The sequence below is a fragment of the Ixodes scapularis genome, unplaced genomic scaffold, assembly GCF_016920785.2.
Source record: "Ixodes scapularis isolate PalLabHiFi unplaced genomic scaffold, ASM1692078v2 PGA_scaffold3__209_contigs__length_174095766, whole genome shotgun sequence".
Lineage (NCBI taxonomy): Eukaryota > Metazoa > Arthropoda > Arachnida > Ixodida > Ixodidae > Ixodes > Ixodes scapularis.
Window position 1 is genome coordinate 143,699,680 of NW_024609868.1, and position 24,367 is coordinate 143,724,046.

Consider the following 24,367-nt stretch of genomic DNA (forward strand, 5'->3'; position numbering starts at 1 on the left):
ATTCGCAAGGAAAACGCGAGGCTTTTAGTCTGCTCACACTGCAGTGCGAAGATCAGGAGAAAAACGATGCGTGAGTCGGGTTGTTCGAGTGCGAGGCAGTTTTATACAGTCCCAAAGCTGGAGTACGCCCAGGGAGTTCTATTCTGTGCAATCGCAGTAAGCGGTGAAGTGGTAATGTTTAAGGCAGATTTTCCTCTAAGCAATTACTGTAGGATGTGCACATACGACGACACTTACATTACAAAATGTCTTATTCGCAAGGAAAACGCGAGGCTTTTAGTCTGCTCACACTGCAGTGCGAAGATCAGGAGAAAAACGATGCTCGAGTCGGGTTGTTCGAGTGCGAGGCAGTTTTATACAGTGCCAAAGCTGGAGTACGCCCAGAGAGTCCTATTCTGTGCAATCGCAGTAAACGGTGAAGTGGTAATGTTTAAGGCAGATTTTCCTCTAAGCAATAACTGTAGAATGTGCACATACGACGACACTTACATTACAAAATGTCTTATTCGCAAGGAAAACGCGAGGCTTTTAGTCTCCTCACACTGCAGTGCGAAGATCAGGAGAAGAACGATGCGTGAGTCGGGTTGTTCGAGTGCGAGGCAGTTTTATACAGTCCCAAAGCTGGAGTACGCCCAGGGAGTCCTATTCTGTGCAATCGCAGTAAACGGTGAAGTGGTAATGTTTAAGGCAGATTTTCCTCTAAGCAGTTACTGTAGGATGTGCACATACGACGACACTTACATTACAAAATGTCTTATTCGCAAGGAAAACGCGAGGCTTTTAGTCTGCTCACACTGCAGTGCGAAGATCAGGAGAAAAACGATGCGTGAGTCGGGTTGTACGAGTGCGAGGCAGTTTTATACAGTCCCAAAGCTGGAGTACGCCCAGGGAGTCCTATTCTGTGCAATCGCAGTAAACGGCGAAGTGGAAATGTTTAAGGCAAATTTTCCTCTAAGCAATTACTGTAGGATGTGCACATACGACGACACTTACATTACAAAATGTCTTATTCGCAAGGAAAACGCGAGGCTTTTAGTCTGCTCACACTGCAGTGCGAAGATCAGGAGAAAAACGATGCGTGAGTCGGGTTGTTCGAGTGCGAGGCAGTTTTATACAGTCCCAAAGCTGGAGTACGCCCAGGGAGTCCTATTCTGTGCAATCGCAGTAAACGGTGAAGTGGTAATGTTTAAGGCAGATTTTCCTCTAAGCAATTACTGTAGGATGTGCACATACGACGACACTTACATTACAAAATGTCTTATTCGCAAGGAAAACGCGAGGCTTTTAGTCTGCTCACACTGCAGTGCGAAGATCAGGAGAAAAACGATGCGTGAGTCGGGTTGTTCGAGTGCGAGGCAGTTTTATACAGTCCCAAAGCTGGAGTACGCCCAGGGAGTCCTATTCTGTGCAATCGCAGTAAACGGTGAAGTGGTAATGTTTAAGGCAGATTTTCCTCTAAGCAATTACTGTAGGATGTGCACATACGACGACACTTACATTACAAAATGTCTTATTCGCAAGGAAAACGCGAGGCTTTTAGTCTGCTCACACTGCAGTGTAAAGATCAGGAGAAAAACGATGCGTGAGTCGGGTTGTTCGAGTGCGAGGCAGTTTTATACAGTCCCAAAGCTGGAGTAGGCCCAGGGAGTCCAATTCTGTGCAATCGCAGTAAACGGTGAAGTGGTAATGTTTAAGGCAGATTTTCCTCTAAGCAATTACTGTAGGATGTGCACATACGACGACACTTACATTACAAAATGTCTTATTCGCAAGGAAAACGCGAGGCTTTTAGTCTGCTCACACTGCAGTGCGAAGATTAGGAGAAAAACGATGCGTGAGTCGGGTTGTTCGAGTGCGAGGCAGTTTTATACAGTCCCAAAGCTGGAGTACGCCCAGGGAGTCCAATTCTGTGCAATCGCAGTAAACGGTGAAGTGGTAATGTTTAAGGCAGATTTTCCTCTAAGCAATTACTGTAGGATGTGCACATACGACGACACTTACATTAAAAAATGTCTTATTCGCAAGGAAAACGCGAGGCTTTTAGTCTGCTCACACTGCAGTGCGAAGATTAGGAGAAAAACGATGCGTGAGTCGGGTTGTTCGAGTGCGAGGCAGTTTTATACAGTCCCAAAGCTGGAGTACGCCCAGGGAGTCCAATTCTGTGCAATCGCAGTAAACGATGAAGTGGTAATGTTTAAGGCAGATTTTCCTCTAAGCAATTACTGTAGGATGTGCACATACGACGACACTTACATTACAAAATGTCTTATTCGCAAGGAAAACGCGAGGCTTTTATTCTGCTCACACTGCAGTGCGAAGATTAGGAGAAAAACGATGCGTGAGTCGGGTTGTTCGAGTGCGAGGCAGTTTTATACAGTCCCAAAGCTGGAGTACGCCCAGGGAGTCCTATTCTGTGCAATCGCAGTAAACGGTGAAGTGGTAATGTTTAAGGCAGATTTTCCTCTAAGCAATTACTGTAGGATGTGCACATACGACGACACTTACATTACAAAATGTCTTATTCGCAAGGAAAACGCGAGGCTTTTATTCTGCTCACACTGCAGTGCGAAGATCAGGAGAAAAACGATGCGTGAGTCGGGTTGTTCGAGTGCGAGGCAGTTTTATACAGTCCCAAAGCTGGAGTACGCCCAGGGAGTCCTATTCTGTGCAATCGCAGTAAACGGTGAAGTGGTAATGTTTAAGGCAGATTTTCCTCTAAGCAATTACTGTAGGATGTGCACATACGACGACACTTATATTACAAAATGTCTTATTCGCAAGGAAAACGCGAGGCTTTTAGTCTGCTCACACTGCAGTGCGAAGATCAGGAGAAAAACGATGCTCGAGTCGGGTTGTTCGAGTGCGAGGCAGTTTTATACAGTCCCAAAGCTGGAGTACGCCCAGGGAGTCCTATTCTGTGCAATCGCAGTAAACGGTGAAGTGGTAATGTTTAAGGCAGATTTTCCTCTAACCAATTACTGTAGAATGTGCACATACGACGACACTTACATTACAAAATGTCTTATTCGCAAGGAAAACGCGAGGCTTTTAGTCTGCTCACACTGCAGTGCGAAGATCAGGAGAAAAACGATGCTCGAGTCGGGTTGTTCGAGTGCGAGGCAGTTTTATACAGTCCCAAAGCTGGAGTACGCCCAGGGAGTCCTATTCTGTGCAATCGCAGTAAACGGTGAAGTGGCAATGTTTAAGGCAGATTTTCCTCTAAGCAATTACTGTAGGATGTGCACATACGACGACACTTACATTACAAAATGTCTTATTCCCAAGGAAAACGCGAGGCTTTTAGTCTGCTCACACTGCAGTGCGAAGATCAGGAGAAAAACGATGCTCGAGTCGGGTTGTTCGAGTGCGAGGCAGTTTTATACAGTCCCAAAGCTGGAGTACGCCCAGGGAGTCCTATTCTGTGCAATCGCAGTAAACGGTGAAGTGGTAATGTTTAAGGCAGATTTTCCTCTAAGCAATTACTGTAGGATGTGCACATACGACGACACTTACATTACAAAATGTCTTATTCGCAAGGAAAACGCGAGGCTTTTAGTCTGCTCACACTGCAGTGCGAAGATCAGGAGAAAAACGATGCGTGAGTCGGGTTGTTCGATTGCGAGGCACTTTTATACAGTCCCAAAGCTGGAGTACGCCCAGGGAGTCCTATTCTGCGCAATCGCAGTAAACGGTGAAGTGGTAATGTTTAAGGCAGATTTTCCTCTAAGCAATTACTGTAGGATGTGCACATACGACGACACTTACATTACAAAATGTCTTATTCGCAAGGAAAACGCGAGGCTTTTAGTCTGCTCACACTGCAGTGCGAAGATCAGGAGAAAAACGATGCGTGAGTCGGGTTGTTCGAGTGCGAGGCAGTTTTATACAGTCCCAAAGCTGGAGTACGCCCAGGGAGTTCTATTCTGTGCAATCGCAGTAAGCGGTGAAGTGGTAATGTTTAAGGCAGATTTTCCTCTAAGCAATTACTGTAGGATGTGCACATACGACGACACTTACATTACAAAATGTCTTATTCGCAAGGAAAACGCGAGGCTTTTAGTCTGCTCACACTGCAGTGCGAAGATCAGGAGAAAAACGATGCTCGAGTCGGGTTGTTCGAGTGCGAGGCAGTTTTATACAGTGCCAAAGCTGGAGTACGCCCAGAGAGTCCTATTCTGTGCAATCGCAGTAAACGGTGAAGTGGTAATGTTTAAGGCAGATTTTCCTCTAAGCAATAACTGTAGAATGTGCACATACGACGACACTTACATTACAAAATGTCTTATTCGCAAGGAAAACGCGAGGCTTTTAGTCTCCTCACACTGCAGTGCGAAGATCAGGAGAAGAACGATGCGTGAGTCGGGTTGTTCGAGTGCGAGGCAGTTTTATACAGTCCCAAAGCTGGAGTACGCCCAGGGAGTCCTATTCTGTGCAATCGCAGTAAACGGTGAAGTGGTAATGTTTAAGGCAGATTTTCCTCTAAGCAATTACTGTAGGATGTGCATATACGACGACCCTTACATTACAAAATGTCTTATTCGCAAGGAAAACGCGAGGCTTTTAGTCTGCTCACACTGCAGTGCGAAGATCAGGAGAAAAACGATGCGTGAGTCGGGTTGTTCGAGTGCGAGGCACTTTTACAGTCCCAAAGCTGGAGTACGCCCAGGGAGTCCTATTCTGCGCAATCGCAGTAAACGGTGAAGTGGTAATGTTTAAGGCAGATTTTCCTCTAAGCAATTACTGTAGGATGTGCACATACGACGACACTTACATTACAAAATGTCTTATTCGCAAGGAAAACGCGAGGCTTTTAGTCTGCTCACACTGCAGTGCGAAGATCAGGAGAAAAACGATGCGTGAGTCGGGTTGTTCGAGTGCGAGGCAGTTTTATACAGTCCCAAAGCTGGAGTACGCCCAGGGAGTCCAATTCTGTGCAATCGCAGTAAACGGCGAAGTGGTAATGTTTAAGGCAGATTTTCCTCTAAGCAATTACTGTAGGATGTGCACATACGACGACACTTACATTACAAAATGTCTTATTCGCAAGGAAAACGCGAGGCTTTTAGTCTGCTCACACTGCAGTGCGAAGATCAGGAGAAAAACGATGCGTGAGTCGGGTTGTTCGAGTGCGAGGCAGTTTTATACAGTCCCAAAGCTGGAGTACGCCCAGGGAGTCCTATTCTGTGCAATCGCAGTAAACGGTGAAGTGGTAATGTTTAAGGCAGATTTTCCTCTAAGCAATTACTGTAGGATGTGCACATACGACGACACTTACATTACAAAATGTCTTATTCGCAAGGAAAACGCGAGGCTTTTAGTCTGCTCACACTGCAGTGCGAAGATCAGGAGAAAAACGATGCGTGAGTCGGGTTGTTCGAGTGCGAGGCACTTTTATACAGTCCCAAAGCTGGAGTACGCCCAGGGAGTCCTATTCTGCGCAATCGCAGTAAACGGTGAAGTGGTAATGTTTAAGGCAGATTTTCCTCTAAGCAATTACTGTAGGATGTGCACATACGACGACACTTACATTACAAAATGTCTTATTCGCAAGGAAAACGCGAGGCTTTTAGTCTGCTCACACTGCAGTGCGAAGATCAGGAGAAAAACGATGCGTGAGTCGAGTTGTTCGAGTGCGAGGCAGTTTTATACAGTCCCAAAGCTGGAGTACGCCCAGGGAGTTCTATTCTGTGCAATCGCAGTAAGCGGTGAAGTGGTAATGTTTAGGGCAGATTTTCCTCTAAGCAATTACTGTAGGATGTGCACATACGACGACACTTACATTACAAAATGTCTTATTCGCAAGGAAAACGCGAGGCTTTTAGTCTGCTCACACTGCAGTGCGAAGATCAGGAGAAAAACGATGCTCGAGTCGGGTTGTTCGAGTGCGAGGCAGTTTTATACAGTCCCAAAGCTGGAGTACGCCCAGAGAGTCCTATTCTGTGCAATCGCAGTAAACGGTGAAGTGGTAATGTTTAAGGCAGATTTTCCTCTAAGCAATAACTGTAGAATGTGCACATACGACGACACTTACATTACAAAATGTCTTATTCGCAAGGAAAACGCGAGGCTTTTAGTCTCCTCACACTGCAGTGCGAAGATCAGGAGAAGAACGATGCGTGAGTCGGGTTGTTCGAGTGCGAGGCAGTTTTATACAGTCCCAAAGCTGGAGTACGCCCAGGGAGTCCTATTCTGTGCAATCGCAGTAAACGGTGAAGTGGTAATGTTTAAGGCAGATTTTCCTCTAAGCAATTACTGTAGGATGTGCACATACGACGACACTTACATTACAAAATGTCTTATTCGCAAGGAAAACGCGAGGCTTTTAGTCTGCTCACACTGCAGTGCGAAGATCAGGAGAAAAACGATGCTCGAGTCGGGTTGTTCGAGTGCGAGGCAGTTTTATACAGTGCCAAAGCTGGAGTACGCCCAGAGAGTCCTATTCTGTGCAATCGCAGTAAACGGTGAAGTGGTAATGTTTAAGGCAGATTTTCCTCTAAGCAATAACTGTAGAATGTGCACATACGACGACACTTACATTACAAAATGTCTTATTCGCAAGGAAAACGCGAGGCTTTTAGTCTCCTCACACTGCAGTGCGAAGATCAGGAGAAGAACGATGCGTGAGTCGGGTTGTTCGAGTGCGAGGCAGTTTTATACAGTCCCAAAGCTGGAGTACGCCCAGGGAGTCCTATTCTGTGCAATCGCAGTAAACGGTGAAGTGGTAATGTTTAAGGCAGATTTTCCTCTAAGCAATTACTGTAGGATGTGCACATACGACGACACTTACATTACAAAATGTCTTATTCGCAAGGAAAACGCGAGGCTTTTAGTCTGCTCACACTGCAGTGCGAAGATCAGGAGAAAAACGATGCGTGAGTCGGGTTGTTCGAGTGCGAGGCAGTTTTATACAGTCCCAAAGCTGGAGTACGCCCAGGGAGTCCTATTCTGTGCAATCGCAGTAAATGGTGAAGTGGTAATGTTTAAGGCAGATTTTCCTCTAAGCAATTAGTGTAGGATGTGCACATACGACGACACTTACATTACAAAATGTCTTATTCACAAGGAAAACGCGAGGCTTTTAGTCTGCTCACACTGCAGTGCGAAGATCAGGAGAAAAACGATGCTCGAGTCGGATTGTTCGAGTGCGAGGCAGTTTTATACAGTCCCAAAGCTGGAGTACGCCCAGGGTTTCCTATTCTGTGCAATCGCAGTAAACGGTGAAGTGGTAATGTTTAAGGCAGATTTTCCTCTAAGCAATTACTGTAGAATGTGCACATACGACGACACTTACATTACAAAATGTCTTATTCGCAAGGAAAACGCGAGGCTTTTAGTCTGCTCACACTGCAGTGCGAAGATCAGGAGAAAAACGATGCGTGAGTCGGGTTGTTCGAGTGCGAGGCAGTTTTATACAGTCCCAAAGCTGGAGTACGCCCAGGGAGTCCAATTCTGTGCAATCGCAGTAAACGGCGAAGTGGTAATGTTTAAGGCAGATTTTCCTCTAAGCAATTACTGTAGGATGTGCACATACGACGACACTTACATTACAAAATGTCTTATTCGCAAGGAAAACGCGAGGCTTTTAGTCTGCTCACACTGCAGTGCGAAGATCAGGAGAAAAACGATGCGTGAGTCGGGTTGTTCGAGTGCGAGGCAGTTTTATACAGTCCCAAAGCTGGAGTACGCCCAGGGAGTCCTATTCTGTGCAATCGCAGTAAACGGTGAAGTGGTAATGTTTAAGGCAGATTTTCCTCTAAGCAATTACTGTAGGATGTGCACATACGACGACACTTACATTACAAAATGTCTTATTCGCAAGGAAAACGCGAGGCTTTTAGTCTGCTCACACTGCAGTGCGAAGATCAGGAGAAAAACGATGCGTGAGTCGGGTTGTTCGAGTGCGAGGCAGTTTTATACCGTCCCAAAGCTGGAGTGCGCCCAGGGATTCCTATTTTGTGCAATCGCAGTAAACGGTGAAGTGGTAATGTTTAAGGCAGATTTTCCTCTAAGCAATTACTGTAGGATGTGCACATACGACGACACTTACATTACAAAATGTCTTATTCGCAAGGAAAACGCGAGGCTTTTAGTCTGCTCACACTGCAGTGCGAAGATCAGGAGAAAAACGATGCGTGAGTCGGGTTTTTCGAGTGCGAGGCAGTTTTATACAGTCCCAAAGCTGGAGTACGCCCAGGGAGTCCAATTCTGTGCAATCGCAGTAAACGGTGAAGTGGTAATGTTTAAGGCAGGTTTTCCTCTAAGCAATTACTGTAGGATGTGCACATACGACGACACTTACATTACAAAATGTCTTATTCGCAAGGAAAACGCGAGGCTTTTAGTCTGCTCACACTGCAGTGCGAAGATCAGGAGAAAAACGATGCGTGAGTCGGGTTGTTCGAGTGCGAGGCAGTTTTATACAGTCCCAAAGCTGGAGTACGCCCAGGGAGTCCTATTCTGTGCAATCGCAGTAAACGGTGAAGTGGTAATGTTTAAGGCAGATTTTCTTCTAAGCAATTACTGTAGGATGTGCACATACGACGACACTTACATTACAAAATGTCTTATTCGCAAGGAAAACGCGAGGCTTTTAGTCTGCTCACACTGCAGTGCGAAGATCAGGAGAAAAACGATGCGTGAGTCGGGTTGTTCGAGTGCGAGGCACTTTTATACAGTCCCAAAGCTGGAGTACGCCCAGGGAGTCCTATTCTGCGCAATCGCAGTAAACGGTGAAGTGGTAATGTTTAAGGCAGATTTTCCTCTAAGCAATTACTGTAGGATGTGCACATACGACGACACTTACATTACAAAATGTCTTATTCGCAAGGAAAACGCGAGGCTTTTAGTCTGCTCACACTGCAGTGCGAAGATCAGGAGAAAAACGATGCGTGAGTCGGGTTGTTCGAGTGCGAGGCAGTTTTATACAGTCCCAAAGCTGGAGTACGCCCAGGGAGTTCTATTCTGTGCAATCGCAGTAAGCGGTGAAGTGGTAATGTTTAAGGCAGATTTTCCTCTAAGCAATTACTGTAGGATGTGCACATACGACGACACTTACATTACAAAATGTCTTATTCGCAAGAAAAACGCGAGGCTTTTAGTCTGCTCACACTGCAGTGCGAAGATCAGGATAAAAACGATGCTCGAGTCGGGTTGTTCGAGTGCGAGGCAGTTTTATACAGTCCCAAAACTGGAGTACGCCCAGAGAGTCCTATTCTGTGCAATCGCAGTAAACGGTGAAGTGGTAATGTTTAAGGCAGATTTTCCTCTAAGCAATAACTGTAGAATGTGCACATACGACGACACTTACATTACAAAATGTCTTATTCGCAAGGAAAACGCGAGGCTTTTAGTCTCCTCACACTGCAGTGCGAAGATCAGGAGAAGAACGATGCGTGAGTCGGGTTGTTCGAGTGCGAGGCAGTTTTATACAGTCCCAAAGCTGGAGTACGCCCAGGGAGTCCTATTCTGTGCAATCGCAGTAAACGGTGAAGTGGTAATGTTTAAGGCAGATTTTCCTCTAAGCAATTACTGTAGGATGTGAACATACGACGACACTTACATTACAAAATGTCTTATTCGCAAGGAAAATGCGAGGCTTTTAGTCTGCTCACACTGCAGTGCGAAGATCAGGAGAAAAACGATGCGTGAGTCGGGTTGTTCGAGTGCGAGGCAGTTTTATACAGTCCCAAAGCTGGAGTACGCCCAGGGAGTCCTATTCTGTGCAATCGCAGTAAATGGTGAAGTGGTAATGTTTAAGGCAGATTTTCCTCTAAGCAATTACTGTAGGATGTGCACATACGACGACACTTACATTACAAAATGTCTTATTCACAAGGAAAACGCGAGGCTTTTAGTCTGCTCACACTGCAGTGCGAAGATCAGGAGAAAAACGATGCTCGAGTCGGATTGTTCGAGTGCGAGGCAGTTTTATACAGTCCCAAAGCTGGAGTACGCCCAGGGTTTCCTATTCTGTGCAATCGCAGTAAACGGTGAAGTGGTAATGTTTAAGGCAGATTTTCCTCTAAGCAATTACTGTAGAATGTGCACATACGACGACACTTACATTACAAAATGTCTTATTCGCAAGGAAAACGCGAGGCTTTTAGTCTGCTCACACTGCAGTGCGAAGATCAGGAGAAAAACGATGCGTGAGTCGGGTTGTTCGAGTGCGAGGCAGTTTTATACAGTCCCAAAGCTGGAGTACGCCCAGGGAGTCCAATTCTGTGCAATCGCAGTAAACGGTGACGTGGTAATGTTTAAGGCAGATTTTCCTCTAAGCAATTACTGTAGGATGTGCACATACGACGACACTTACATTACAAAATGTCTTATTCGCAAGGAAAACGCGAGGCTTTTAGTCTGCTCACACTGCAGTGCGAAGATCAGGAGAAAAACGATGCGTGAGTCGGGTTGTTCGAGTGCGAGGCAGTTTTATACAGTCCCAAAGCTGGAGTACGCCCAGGGAGTCCTATTCTGTGCAATCGCAGTAAACGGCGAAGTGGTAATGTTTAAGGCAGATTTTCCTCTAAGCAATTACTGTAGGATGTGCACATACGACGACACTTACATTACAAAATGTCTTATTCGCAAGGAAAACGCGAGGCTTTTAGTCTGCTCACACTGCAGTGCGAAGATCAGGAGAAAAACGATGCGTGAGTCGGGTTGTTCGAGTGCGAGGCAGTTTTATACAGTCCCAAAGCTGGAGTACGCCCAGGGAGTCCTATTCTGTGCAATCGCAGTAAACGGTGAAGTGGTAATGTTTAAAGCAGATTTTCCTCTAAGCAATTACTGTAGGATGTGCACATACGACGACACTTACATTACAAAATGTCTTATTCGCAAGGAAAACGCGAGGCTTTTAGTCTGCTCACACTGCAGTGCGAAGATCAGGAGAAAAACGATGCGTGAGTCGGGTTGTTCGAGTGCGAGGCAGTTTTATACAGTCCCAAAGCTGGAGTACGCCCAGGGATTCCTATTCTGTGCAATCGCAGTAAACGGTGAAGTGGTAATGTTTAAGGCAGATTTTCCTCTAAGCAATTACTGTAGGATGTGCACATACGACGACACTTACATTACAAAATGTCTTATTCGCAAGGAAAACGCGAGGCTTTTAGTCTGCTCACACTGCAGTGCGAAGATCAGGAGAAAAACGATGCGTGAGTCGGGTTTTTCGAGTGCGAGGCAGTTTTATACAGTCCCAAAGCTGGAGTACGCCCAGGGAGTCCTATTCTGTGCAATCGCAGTAAACGGCGAAGTGGTAATGTTTAAGGCAGATTTTCCTCTAAGCAATTACTGTAGGATGTGCACATACGACGACACTTACATTACAAAATGTCTTATTCGCAAGGAAAACGCGAGGCTTTTAGTCTGCTCACACTGCAGTGCGAAGATCAGGAGAAAAACGATGCGTGAGTCGGGTTGTTCGAGTGCGAGGCAGTTTTATACAGTCCCAAAGCTGGAGTACGCCCAGGGAGTCCTATTCTGTGCAATCGCAGTAAACGGTGAAGTGGTAATGTTTAAAGCAGATTTTCCTCTAAGCAATTACTGTAGGATGTGCACATACGACGACACTTACATTACAAAATGTCTTATTCGCAAGGAAAACGCGAGGCTTTTAGTCTGCTCACACTGCAGTGCGAAGATCAGGAGAAAAACGATGCGTGAATCGGGTTGTTCGAGTGCGAGGCAGTTTTATACAGTCCCAAAGCTGGAGTACGCCCAGGGATTCCTATTCTGTGCAATCGCAGTAAACGGTGAAGTGGTAATGTTTAAGGCAGATTTTCCTCTAAGCAATTACTGTAGGATGTGCACATACGACGACACTTACATTACAAAATGTCTTATTCGCAAGGAAAACGCGAGGCTTTTAGTCTGCTCACACTGCAGTGCGAAGATCAGGAGAAAAACGATGCGTGAGTCGGGTTTTTCGAGTGCGAGGCAGTTTTATACAGTCCCAAAGCTGGAGTACGCCCAGGGAGTCTAATTCTGTGCAATCGCAGTAAACGGTGAAGTGGTAATGTTTAAGGCAGGTTTTCCTCTAATCAATTACTGTAGGATGTGCACATACGACGACACTTACATTATAAAATGTCTTATTCGCAAGGAAAACGCGAGGCTTTTAGTCTGCTCACACTGCAGTGCGAAGATCAGGAGAAAAACGATGCGTGAGTCGGGTTGTTCGAGTGCGAGGCAGTTTTATACAGTCCCAAAGCTGGAGTACGCCCAGGGAGTCCTATTCTGTACAATCGCAGTAAACGGTGAAGTGGTAATGTTTAAGGCAGATTTTCCTCTAAGCAATTACTGTGGGATGTGCACATACGACTACACTTACATTACAAAATGTCTTATTCGCAAGGAAAACGCGAGGCTTTTAGTCTGCTCACACTGCAGTGCGAAGATCAGGAGAAAAACGATGCGTGAGTCGGGTTGTTCGAGTGCGAGGCACTTTTATACAGTCCCAAAGCTGGAGTACGCTCAGGGAGTCCTATTCTGCGCAATCGCAGTAAACGGTGAAGTGGTAATGTTTAAGGCAGATTTTCCTCTAAGCAATTACTGTAGGATGTGCACATACGACGACACTTACATTACAAAATGTCTTATTCGCAAGGAAAACGCGAGGCTTTTAGTCTGCTCACACTGCAGTGCGAAGATCAGGAGAAAAACGATGCGTGAGTCGGGTTGTTCGAGTGCGAGGCAGTTTTATACAGTCCCAAAGCTGGAGTACGCCCAGGGAGTCCAATTCTGTGCAATCGCAGTAAACGGTGAAGTGGTAATGTTTAAGGCAGATTTTCCTCTAAGCAATTACTGTAGGATGTGCACATACGACGACACTTACATTACAAAATGTCTTATTCGCAAGGAAAACGCGAGGCTTTTAGTCTGCTCACACTGCAGTGCGAAGATCAGGAGAAAAACGATGCGTGAGTCGGGTTGTTCGAGTGCGAGGCAGTTTTATACAGTCCCAAAGCTGGAGTACGCCCAGGGAGTCCTATTCTGTGCAATCTCAGTAAACGGTGAAGTGGTAATGTTTAAGGCAGATTTTCCTCTAAGCAATTACTGTAGGATGTGCACATACGACGACACTTACATTACAAAATGTCTTATTCGCAAGGAAAACGCGAGGCTTTTAGTCTGCTCACACTGCAGTGCGAAGATCAGGAGAAAAACGATGCGTGAGTCGGGTTGTTCGAGTGCGAGGCAGTTTTATACAGTCCCAAAGCTGGAGTACGCCCAGGGAGTCCAATTCTGTGCAATCTCAGTAAACGGTGAAGTGGTAATGTTTAAGGCAGGTTTTCCTCTAAGCAATTACTGTAGGATGTGCACATACGACGACACTTACATTACAAAATGTCTTATTCGCAAGGAAAACGCGAGGCTTTTAGTCTGCTCACACTGCAGTTCGAAGATCAGGAGAAAAACGATGCTCGAGTCGGGTTGTTCGAGTGCGAGGCAGTTTTATACAGTCCCAAAGCTGGAGTACGCCCAGGGAGTCCAATTCTGTGCAATCGCAGTAAACGGTGAAGTGGTAATGTTTAAGGCAGATTTTCCTCTAAGCAATTACTGTAGGATGTGCACATACGACGACACTTACATTACAAAATGTCTTATTCGCAAGGAAAACGCGAGGCTTTTAGTCTGCTCACACTGCAGTGCGAAGATCAGGAGAAAAACGATGCGTGAGTCGGGTTGTTCGAGTGCGAGGCAGTTTTATACAGTCCCAAAGCTGGAGTACGCCCAGGGAGTCCTATTCTGTGCAATCGCAGTAAACGGCGAAGTTAAAATGTTTAAGGCAAATTTTCCTCTAAGCAATTACTGTAGGATGTGCACATACGACGACACTTACATTACAAAATGTCTTATTCGCAAGGAAAACGCGAGGCTTTTAGTCTGCTCACACTGCAGTGCGAAGATCAGGAGAAAAACGATGCGTGAGTCGGGTTGTTCGAGTGCGAGGCAGTTTTATACAGTCCCAAATCTGGAGTACGCCCAGGGAGTCCTATTCTGTGCAATCGCAGTAAACGGTGAAGTGGTAATGTTTAAGGCAGATTTTCCTCTAAGCAGTTACTGTAGGATGTGCACATACGACGACACTTACATTACAAAATGTCTTATTCGCAAGGAAAACGCGAGGCTTTTAGTCTGCTCACACTGCAGTGCGAAGATCAGGAGAAAAACGATGCGTGAGTCGGGTTGTTCGAGTGCGAGGCAGTTTTATACAGTCCCAAAGCTGGAGTACGCCCAGGGAGTCCTATTCTGTGCAATCGCAGTAAACGGCGAAGTGGAAATGTTTAAGGCAAATTTTCCTCTAAGCAATTACTGTAGGATGTGCACATACGACGACACTTACATTACAAAATGTCTTATTCGCAAGGAAAACGCGAGGCTTTTAGTCTGCTCACACTGCAGTGCGAAGATCAGGAGAAAAACGATGCGTGAGTCGGGTTGTTCGAGTGCGAGGCAGTTTTATACAGTCCCAAAGCTGGAGTACGCCCAGGGAGTCCTATTCTGTGCAATCGCAGTAAACGGTGAAGTGGTAATGTTTAAGGCAGATTTTCCTTTAAGCAATTACTGTAGGATGTGCACATACGACGACACTTACATTACAAAATGTCTTATTCGCAAGGAAAACGCGAGGCTTTTAGTCTGCTCACACTGCAGTGCGAAGATCAGGAGAAAAACGATGCGTGAGTCGGGTTGTTCGAGTGCGAGGCAGTTTTATACAGTCCCAAAGCTGGAGTACGCCCAGGGAGTCCTATTCTGTGCAATCGCAGTAAACGGTGAAGTGGTAATGTTTAAGGCAGATTTTCCTCTAAGCAATTACTGTAGGATGTGCACATACGACGACACTTACATTACAAAATGTCTTATTCGCAAGGAAAACGCGAGGCTTTTAGTCTGCTCACACTGCAGTGCAAAGATCAGGAGAAAAACGATGCGTGAGTCGGGTTGTTCGAGTGCGAGGCAGTTTTATACAGTCCCAAAGCTGGAGTAGGCCCAGGGAGTCCAATTCTGTGCAATCGCAGTAAACGGTGAAGTGGTAATGTTTAAGGCAGATTTTCCTCTAAGCAATTACTGTAGGATGTGCACATACGACGACACTTACATTACAAAATGTCTTATTCGCAAGGAAAACGCGAGGCTTTTAGTCTGCTCACACTGCAGTGCGAAGATTAGGAGAAAAACGATGCGTGAGTCGGGTTGTTCGAGTGCGAGGCAGTTTTATACAGTCCCAAAGCTGGAGTACGCCCAGGGAGTCCAATTCTGTGCAATCGCAGTAAACGGTGAAGTGGTAATGTTTAAGGCAGATTTTCCTCTAAGCAATTACTGTAGGATGTGCACATACGACGACACTTACATTACAAAATGTCTTATTCGCAAGGAAAACGCGAGGCTTTTAGTCTGCTCACACTGCAGTGCGAAGATTAGGAGAAAAACGATGCGTGAGTCGGGTTGTTCGAGTGCGAGGCAGTTTTATACAGTCCCAAAGCTGGAGTACGCCCAGGGAGTCCAATTCTGTGCAAGCGCAGTAAACGGTGAAGTGGTAATGTTTAAGGCAGATTTTCCTCTAAGCAATTACTGTAGGATGTGCACATACGACGACACTTACATTACAAAATGTCTTATTCGCAAGGAAAACGCGAGGCTTTTATTCTGCTCACACTGCAGTGCGAAGATTAGGAGAAAAACGATGCGTGAGTCGGGTTGTTCGAGTGCGAGGCAGTTTTATACAGTCCCAAAGCTGGAGTACGCCCAGGGAGTCCTATTCTGTGCAATCGCAGTAAACGGTGAAGTGGTAATGTTTAAGGCAGATTTTCCTCTAAGCAATTACTGTAGGATGTGCACATACGACGACACTTACATTACAAAATGTCTTATTCGCAAGGAAAACGCGAGGCTTTTATTCAGCTCACACTGCAGTGCGAAGATCAGGAGAAAAACGATGCGTGAGTCGGGTTGTTCGAGTGCGAGGCAGTTTTATACAGTCCCAAAGCTGGAGTACGCCCAGGGAGTCCTATTCTGTGCAATCGCAGTAAACGGTGAAGTGGTAATGTTTAAGGCAGATTTTCCTCTAAGCAATTACTGTAGGATGTGCACATACGACGACACTTATATTACAAAATGTCTTATTCGCAAGGAAAACGCGAGGCTTTTAGTCTGCTCACACTGCAGTGCGAAGATCAGGAGAAAAACGATGCTCGAGTCGGGTTGTTCGAGTGCGAGGCAGTTTTATACAGTCCCAAAGCTGGATTACGCCCAGGGAGTCCTATTCTGTGCAATTGCAGTAAACGGTGAAGTGGTAATGTTTAAGGCAGATTTTCCTCTAACCAATTACTGTAGAATGTGCACATACGACGACACTTACATTACAAAATGTCTTATTCGCAAGGAAAACGCGAGGCTTTTAGTCTGCTCACACTGCAGTGCGAAGATCAGGAGAAAAACGATGCTCGAGTCGGGTTGTTCGAGTGCGAGGCAGTTTTATACAGTCCCAAAGCTGGAGTACGCCCAGGGAGTCCTATTCTGTGCAATCGCAGTAAACGGTGAAGTGGTAATGTTTAAGGCAGATTTTCCTCTAAGCAATTACTGTAGGATGTGCACATACGACGACACTTACATTACAAAATGTCTTATTCCCAAGGAAAACGCGAGGCTTTTAGTCTGCTCACACTGCAGTGCGAAGATCAGGAGAAAAACGATGCTCGAGTCGGGTTGTTCGAGTGCGAGGCAGTTTTATACAGTCCCAAAGCTGGAGTACGCCCAGGGAGTCCTATTCTGTGCAATCGCAGTAAACGGTGAAGTGGTAATGTTTAAGGCAGATTTTCCTCTAAGCAATTACTGTAGGATGTGCACATACGACGACACTTACATTACAAAATGTCTTATTCGCAAGGAAAACGCGAGGCTTTTAGTCTGCTCACACTGCAGTGCGAAGATCAGGAGAAAAACGATGCGTGAGTCGGGTTGTTCGAGTGCGAGGCAGTTTTATACAGTCCCAAAGCTGGAGTACGCCCAGGGTTTCCTATTCTGTGCGATCGCAGTAAACGGTGAAGTGGTAATGTTTAAGGCAGATTTTCCTCTAAGCAATTACTGTAGAATGCGCACATACGACGACACTTACATTACAAAATGTCTTATTCGCAAGGAAAATGCGAGGCTTTTAGTCTGCTCACACTGCAGTGCGAAGATCAGGAGAAAAACGATGCGTGAGTCGGGTTGTTCGAGTGCGAGGCAGTTTTATACAGTCCCAAAGCTGGAGTACGCCCAGGGTTTCCTATTCTGTGCAATCGCAGTAAACGGTGAAGTGGTAATGTTTAAGGCAGATTTTCCTCTAAGCAATTACTGTAGAATGTGCACATACGACGACACTTACATTACAAAATGTCTTATTCGCAAGGAAAACGCGAGGCTTTAAGTCTGCTCACACTGCAGTGCGAAGATCAGGAGAAAAACGATGCGTGAGTCGGGTTGTTCGAGTGCGAGGCAGTTTTATACAGTCCCAAAGCTGGAGTACGCCCAGGGAGTCCTATTCTGTGCAATCGCAGTAAACGGTGAAGTGGTAATGTTTAAGGCAGATTTTCCTCTAAGCAATTACTGTAGGATGTGCACATACGACGACACTTACATTACAAAATGTCTTATTCGCAAGGAAAACGCGAGGCTTTTAGTCTGCTCACACTGCAGCGCGAAGATCAGGAGAAAAACGATGCGTGAGTCGGGTATTTCGGTTGCGAATCAGTGTTATAGAGTCCCAAAGCTGGTGTACACACAATGAAACATATGCTGTGCAATCACAGGAAACGGTGAAGTCGCAATGTTTAACGCATATTTTCCTTAAAGCAATTACTGCGGGATGCGGACGCCCCGCCGACACAGCCATTATCCAGCTTAAACGAGACAGTGGCTGGAAAGAAGCAAAAAACCAGTCAAACCGCTTCAAGGTCGCTATTCCGAGATATACCGCGCGCGCGCTTTCTCGATGAGCGCTTCTAGCAGACGTGTGAGACGTCAACCACCCTCATGCAACGTTAACTATCTCAATCTCATTTGCATGTACTTCCAAGAAGGACGTCGAAAAACAACTTTGTTTGTGCATATTTCATAACTCCGTTTAAAACCGCGGGCTAACAAAAGTCTTTGATGTTGTACATTCTCACTTCATCGAGCGTTTTCGGGAGAGAAACCCTCGGTCTTTGGAGGAGATTATTGCGTTTGTCAATAGGCAACTCCTCCACGACTACGGCTCGGGTGAAGGAGAAAACTGGGACGAGGAAGAAGTTGATCCCGGGAGAGATATACAACCACCTCTATTTGCATACTTGGCGATGCAAATGTCGGCGATCCTTGCGGTCGCCTTCGGTGAGCATATCTGCCCTTGCGGGATGCTTTTATCGTATTTTTCACCCTCTGACCTCGTACAACAATTGACGGCCCGCTTCCGGACTCTACAGTTTTGGGCTGGGTTGGGTGGATCCCGCGGGGCGGCCGAGGCGGCCGAGGCGAGGCAGCAGGTGCGAGAATTTGTGCGGCATCATCTGATAGCGGCTGAGCACCTGCTGCCAGTGCGGACTGGTGAGTCACGTATGTACAGCTTGATAGCTTCATCCACTTTTTTTTTTCTTTTTTCAGATGACAATAGTGGTGTGGAGGATGACTATGTGGACAGCGAATAACAGCTGATGCTTCGTGTCACCTCCTCATCGGTGAGAAATCCGTGTAGAACGTTATGCAGTTGTATCTAAAGGATGACTTGGCTCTTGGCATTGGTTGGAAAAAGGGCGGAAAAATGTCAATGCGTTCGGTGTGTAAAAGAAAAGCCGATCAACTTGCACGCCCTATCGGATTTTCTTTACAGCTTTCGGTATGCCATCTGTCAGTCCAGACTGGAGAGGATCCCCCACAAAGCTGCGCCTGCGAAAAGAGCGTTTCCGGAACCAAGCGATCTTCATATCCTCATCGCACGCCCTGATTTTGTAAATATTTTTTTAGACTGTATACCGCGTTGCTCGCGAGATGTCATTTCCCAAACCTTTCGCCGTCAGAATGTCTTGAAACATCTTGTATTGTTGTACATTTTTTTCTGTATAATCCGATAGTGTACGGAAGCGAGCGATCTTTCTCCTCGTCGAAGATCCTGACCGCGTAAATATTTTGGACTGTATCGCGCGTTGCTCGTGAGATGCCGTTTCACAACTTTTTATTTTTGCCTCGGATTTGTCTTGAAACTGCTTCTTTTGTATACATTTTTTGTGTAAAATATTTCCAATGATGTCTTTGTTGCGTAGATTGAATTTAAACGCCGTATCTAAATTTATAAGTGTGCGTGTTCTAAGAGCGAACGAGAATAAAAAAAATGAAACACCATATCAGTCTCTTCTTTAGCGCGTATGGATGCGCGCGACGCTCCGTTCCATTTCCCACACTGCTCCGTTCAGCAGCTATAGATGACGCTAAAATTAGCGAGAGATGTCACGCGCGCGAGAGAGAGAGTTGACGCCATCTACCAAGCTGACGCAAAAATTAACGAGAGATGTCGCGCGATATTGCTAACGTTCACCATGCACAAACGGAATTGGCAACTTATCCGCACAAAGTCCAGACTTGCGCGATCGGGAAAATACGGATGAGCACACCTTAGAAATACAAGCAATTCACCTTTTCCGCAAAAGATGTCGCAAGGTCACACCCACGCCGCTAGCCCCCCAAAATATGTCAGTGCTACTTCAAAACTTTACGCTGGGTCTGAGCTTAGCACGGTCCGTGAGCTTCAAAATTTTACCGTCACCCCTCAAAATTAGGTGGATACAGCTTGCCACGTGTGCTAAGTACGTAACGCCCAAATTTACCGGGTCGAAGCTTCTACCACCAGAGGTGAGCAATTTTAGCGATGAGCGCTTCAAATTTCTAACCCTAGATGACACCTATCCCGAAATTCACTGGGTCCAGCACGGTCTGTGAGCTTTTCAAAGTTTACGCTGGAACCCAATATTTAGCAGGGTCACTTGAATGCTTTACGCTGGGGCGAAGATGTAGCACGGCCTGTGAACTTCAAAGTTTTACCGTGACCCCAGCTAAAAATTTAGCGGCACCCAGCTGGTGCTAAGAGAATCTTCAGATGACGCCCAAATTTAGCGGGTCGAAGCTTTTACCACTAGATGTCAGCAATTTTAGCGATGAGCACTGCAAAGCTCTAACACTAGATGGTGCCTATCAAAAAAATTTAAAGAAAAAATCGCTGGGTCCGGCATGGTCTTTGAGCTTCAAGACTTTGCGCTAGCCCGCAAAATTACGCAGGCCCACTTCAAAGCTTTACGTTGGCCCAACAATGAACACGGTCCGCCAGCTTCAAAGTTTTACCGTGACCTCACCCCCAATTTAGTGGCACCCAGCTGGTGCTAATCGGGACCTTCACACGACGCTCAAAATTTATAGCAGGTCCAAGCTTTTACCACCAGATGGTAAAAGCTTGGAAATTTTTAACGAGGACCACTTCACAGTTTGAACACTAGATGGCGCCTATTCCCGAAATTCGCTGGGTCTTTACAAAGTTTTACGAGCTCGCCCCAAATTTTAGCAGGGCTACTTTAAAGCTTTACGCTGGACCAAGATATATCACGATCCACGAGCTCCAAAATTTTACCATCACCCCCCCCCCCCCAATTGAGCGGGACCCAGCTGGTGCCTTTTGGGACCGTCACATGACGCCCAAATTTAACGGGTCGAAGACCAGATTGCATAAACCAAGTAGCAGGACAGCTTTATTACGGGATCTGACTTGCGCGACATACGGGTAACGACATCGTCACATGACCTGCGATAGTGACGCATTCAAAATCCTGTGGGGTTTATTTTTACCTATATTACAAAAGCCAAGTAGCGGGAAAACACGCGATCTGGTTTGCACACACACGGACAACTAAGACGAGTTAAGCCCTCTGGGAAGCAATGTGCTTCTAGCTCAGGGGGTAGAGTGTCGCGCTCCTGTGCACAAGGTAGCGAGGTCGATTCCCAGCCGCCGCAGAGCCTTTTATAGCGAATAAAAGCCATTTACCGCGCAGAGATTCCAATAATATCACGTGACCGTCATGGATGGATGGATGGATCTGGCTAAACCCTGTGAATCGGGCGGTGGCTTGCGCCACCTAGCCAACATTATAAATCTATGTTTTGAATTCCAAGATTAAATCTCACCCCTGCCTCGATTTTAGCCACCAGTCTGATAACCTCCGCTTGGTTATTTCTACCCGTGTAAAGTCTATTTTTCCTTCACTGTCTTTAAAACCCAATGCTTTGATTAAATCCACCCGGTCACTGTTAACTGTTGGGTGAAGCCCTTTACAGAAAAGTATTAAGTGTTCAGCCGTTTCCTCCTGCTCCCCACACACACTACATAAAGTGTCCATCTCCTGGTACTTAACCCGGTACGTCTTAGTCCGCAATACTCCTGTCCTGGCCTCAAACAACAAAGAGCTACCCCTAGAATTATCGTAGATATTTTCTTTGCAAATTTCCTGTTTGAACATTTTGTACGTCTCCAGTGCTGGTTTTGTCTGCATACCCGTTTCCCACAGACCCTTCTCTGTTTCTTTTATCCTTTTCTTAACCCGTAATTCCTGGTTGGCGCCCCCACTGCCGCCCAAATATTTGCTTGATAATTTTCTAGTTCGCTTTCTCCATTTGGTATCTACATTCCTCATGTACAAATAACTGAAAACTTTCCTAGCCCACTGCTCTTCCTCCATTTCCCTCAAACGCTCCTCAAATTCTATCTTGCTGCTAGCTTCCCTGCCCTCGAATGACGTCCATCCCATGTCGCCTTGTACCCCCTGATTCGGCGTATTTCCATGAGCTCCCAAAGCAAGCCTACCTACGCCCCGCTGTTTAATTTCTAACTTTGCTTGAATATCTGGTCTCATGCACAGGACCGCATTGCCGAAGGTCAGGCCGGGAACCATGACCCCTTTCCAAATCCCCCTCACCACTTCATACCTACTGTAATTCCACAGAGCCCTATGTTTCATGACGGCTGCATTCCTGCTACCTTTCATCGCTACATGTTTTTCATGCTCCGTTAGATACTCAACACCATTATTTATCCATACCCCAAGATACCTGTACTTATCCACTACCTCCAACATGACCTCTTGTATCCTATGCTCGCCACCATCTTTATCATTAAAAATCATCACTGCCGATTTTTCTTGACTAAATTTAAGACCTAGTTTATCTCCCTCTGTACCACAGATATCCATTAATTTCTGCAAATCTTCTTTGTTGTCGGCCATTAGCACTATATCATCTGCATACATCAGCCCCGGTAGTGATGGTTTAATCCATTCACCTTGCTTGATGAAAGAAAGGTTGAAGCCAACCCCGCTCCGCTCTAGTTTGTTCTCCAATCCCTGTAAGTATAACATGAACAACAAAGGCGACAAAGGGCAGCCTTGCCTAAGCCCCCGCTCTATCTCTATAGGCTCCGATACATTTGTTTCCCATTTTATAAGCACCTTGTTGCTATTATATATATCTTTTAAAAGATTAGTTACTCCAGCTTCTACCCCTAATGTACCCAGTATGCCCCACAAATTCTCTTGAATTACACTGTCGTAGGCTCCTTTGATATCCAGAAACGCTAGCCATAGGGGCCTTCGTTCCTTTTCTGCTATTTCGATACACTGCGTTAAAGAGAACAGATTGTCCTCTAACCTCCTTTGCTTCCGGAACCCATTCTGCAGCTCCCCCAGCACCCCCTCGCTCTCCACCCATGCCTGCAGTCTATCCTTTATAATCTGCATCACCACCCTGTGAATCACTGACGTCACCGTTATAGGACGATAGTTGTTTATGTCCGCTTTGTCCCCCTTTCGTTTATATATCATGCTCATCCTGTTTAGTCTCCATTCATCGGGGGCTTTCCCATCCGTTACCATTTTATTCACTGCCTCTCTTAATGCTTGCTTAGATTTTGGGCCCAAGTTCTTGATTAACATAATGGGAATACCGTCAGGGCCTGTCGAGGTGCTACTAGGAACTCTTTTCTCTGCCCTTTCCCATTCTCTTTGTCCGAACGAATCCATAGCACTTACCGGTCTGTTCTCCTGCGATAAAGCATGTGCCTCATTCCTTCGGTCTTTAAATTTTTCCGCCATCATTGTCCCTATATGCTGCATTGCCTTATCCCCTTCCAGTCGAGTACCTTGAGCTGTAACTATAAACCTCTGTTCTAAACTTGTCTTATTACTCATGGAGTTCAGATGTTTCCAAAATTTCTTGGCTGCCTTTTTATCCTTTTTGTGCACTTTTGTCAACCATTGGGACCCCCTTGTTCTCATTTTCTCACTGATTAAACAGGATGCTTCCCTTCTATAAAAATATGAAATTATCCCATTTTCTGTCTACTTCGGCTTTTGGTTCCCCCCTTTGCTTGGAATGTCTGTGTTCCCTGGATGCTTCCTGGCGTCTCTCTATGACGTTCTTAACCTCCCCATCCCACCAGCTCTTGGGTTTATGCCTTCCTTTTCCTTTTTCTCTAGGTCGGACCTTGGATAGCTCTAGCTCAAATAATCTCATTAAATTTGTGTAAGTCCGCTCTGCTGTGGTATCGCCAGAAATTAATTCCTCAATTTGTTTGGTTGCTATCTCCAGTTGCTTCTCCGAGTAAAAGATCCTATCTGGTTGTTCATCTTGCATCTTTCCTTTCCCGGTTTCTCTCGTAAAGCTCAGCTTGATCCGTTTGTGATCACTACCCAGGCTTCTGACCCCAAGTTCATCTATGTTCATTACCTTTAGCCTATCATACATCCTATGCGACATTAGTGAATAATCTATCGTCGAATGCAAACTCCCTACCTCCCACGTTGTGAGCCCTTCACACTTCTCGGTACTGTTGCATAAAACCAAGTCATGTCTTTCACACATATCTAGCAGCATGTTACCTGTCGAATCCGTGTACCCGTCCATATCTTCAATGTGTGCATTCATGTCTCCTAGTATAATAATCTCACACCCCCTCCCTAGTTCATTAATGTCACTTGCTATACATTCTATAATTCTTTTGTTTTCCTCTTTGGCATCTGCTCCTGTCCACAAATACACAAAGCCAAGTAGTGTTTGCTCCCCCGCCACTTTTCCTTTTAACCATAAATGTTCCACACAATCCTGTTTGACCCTTTGCCAATCCGTACTTTTATGAATGAATGCCCCACTTCCACCTCTCTTTCTGTAGCCTGCTGTTCTATTGCAATATTCCCACGCATAGTCTGGGTTACAGGGTGGTTGCTCTGTGTCCCTAAGATGCGTCTCCACAAACCCATATACCATTAAATTCTCCTGTCTCAGCTGCTCTTCTATTTCCTCCCATTTCAGCCTA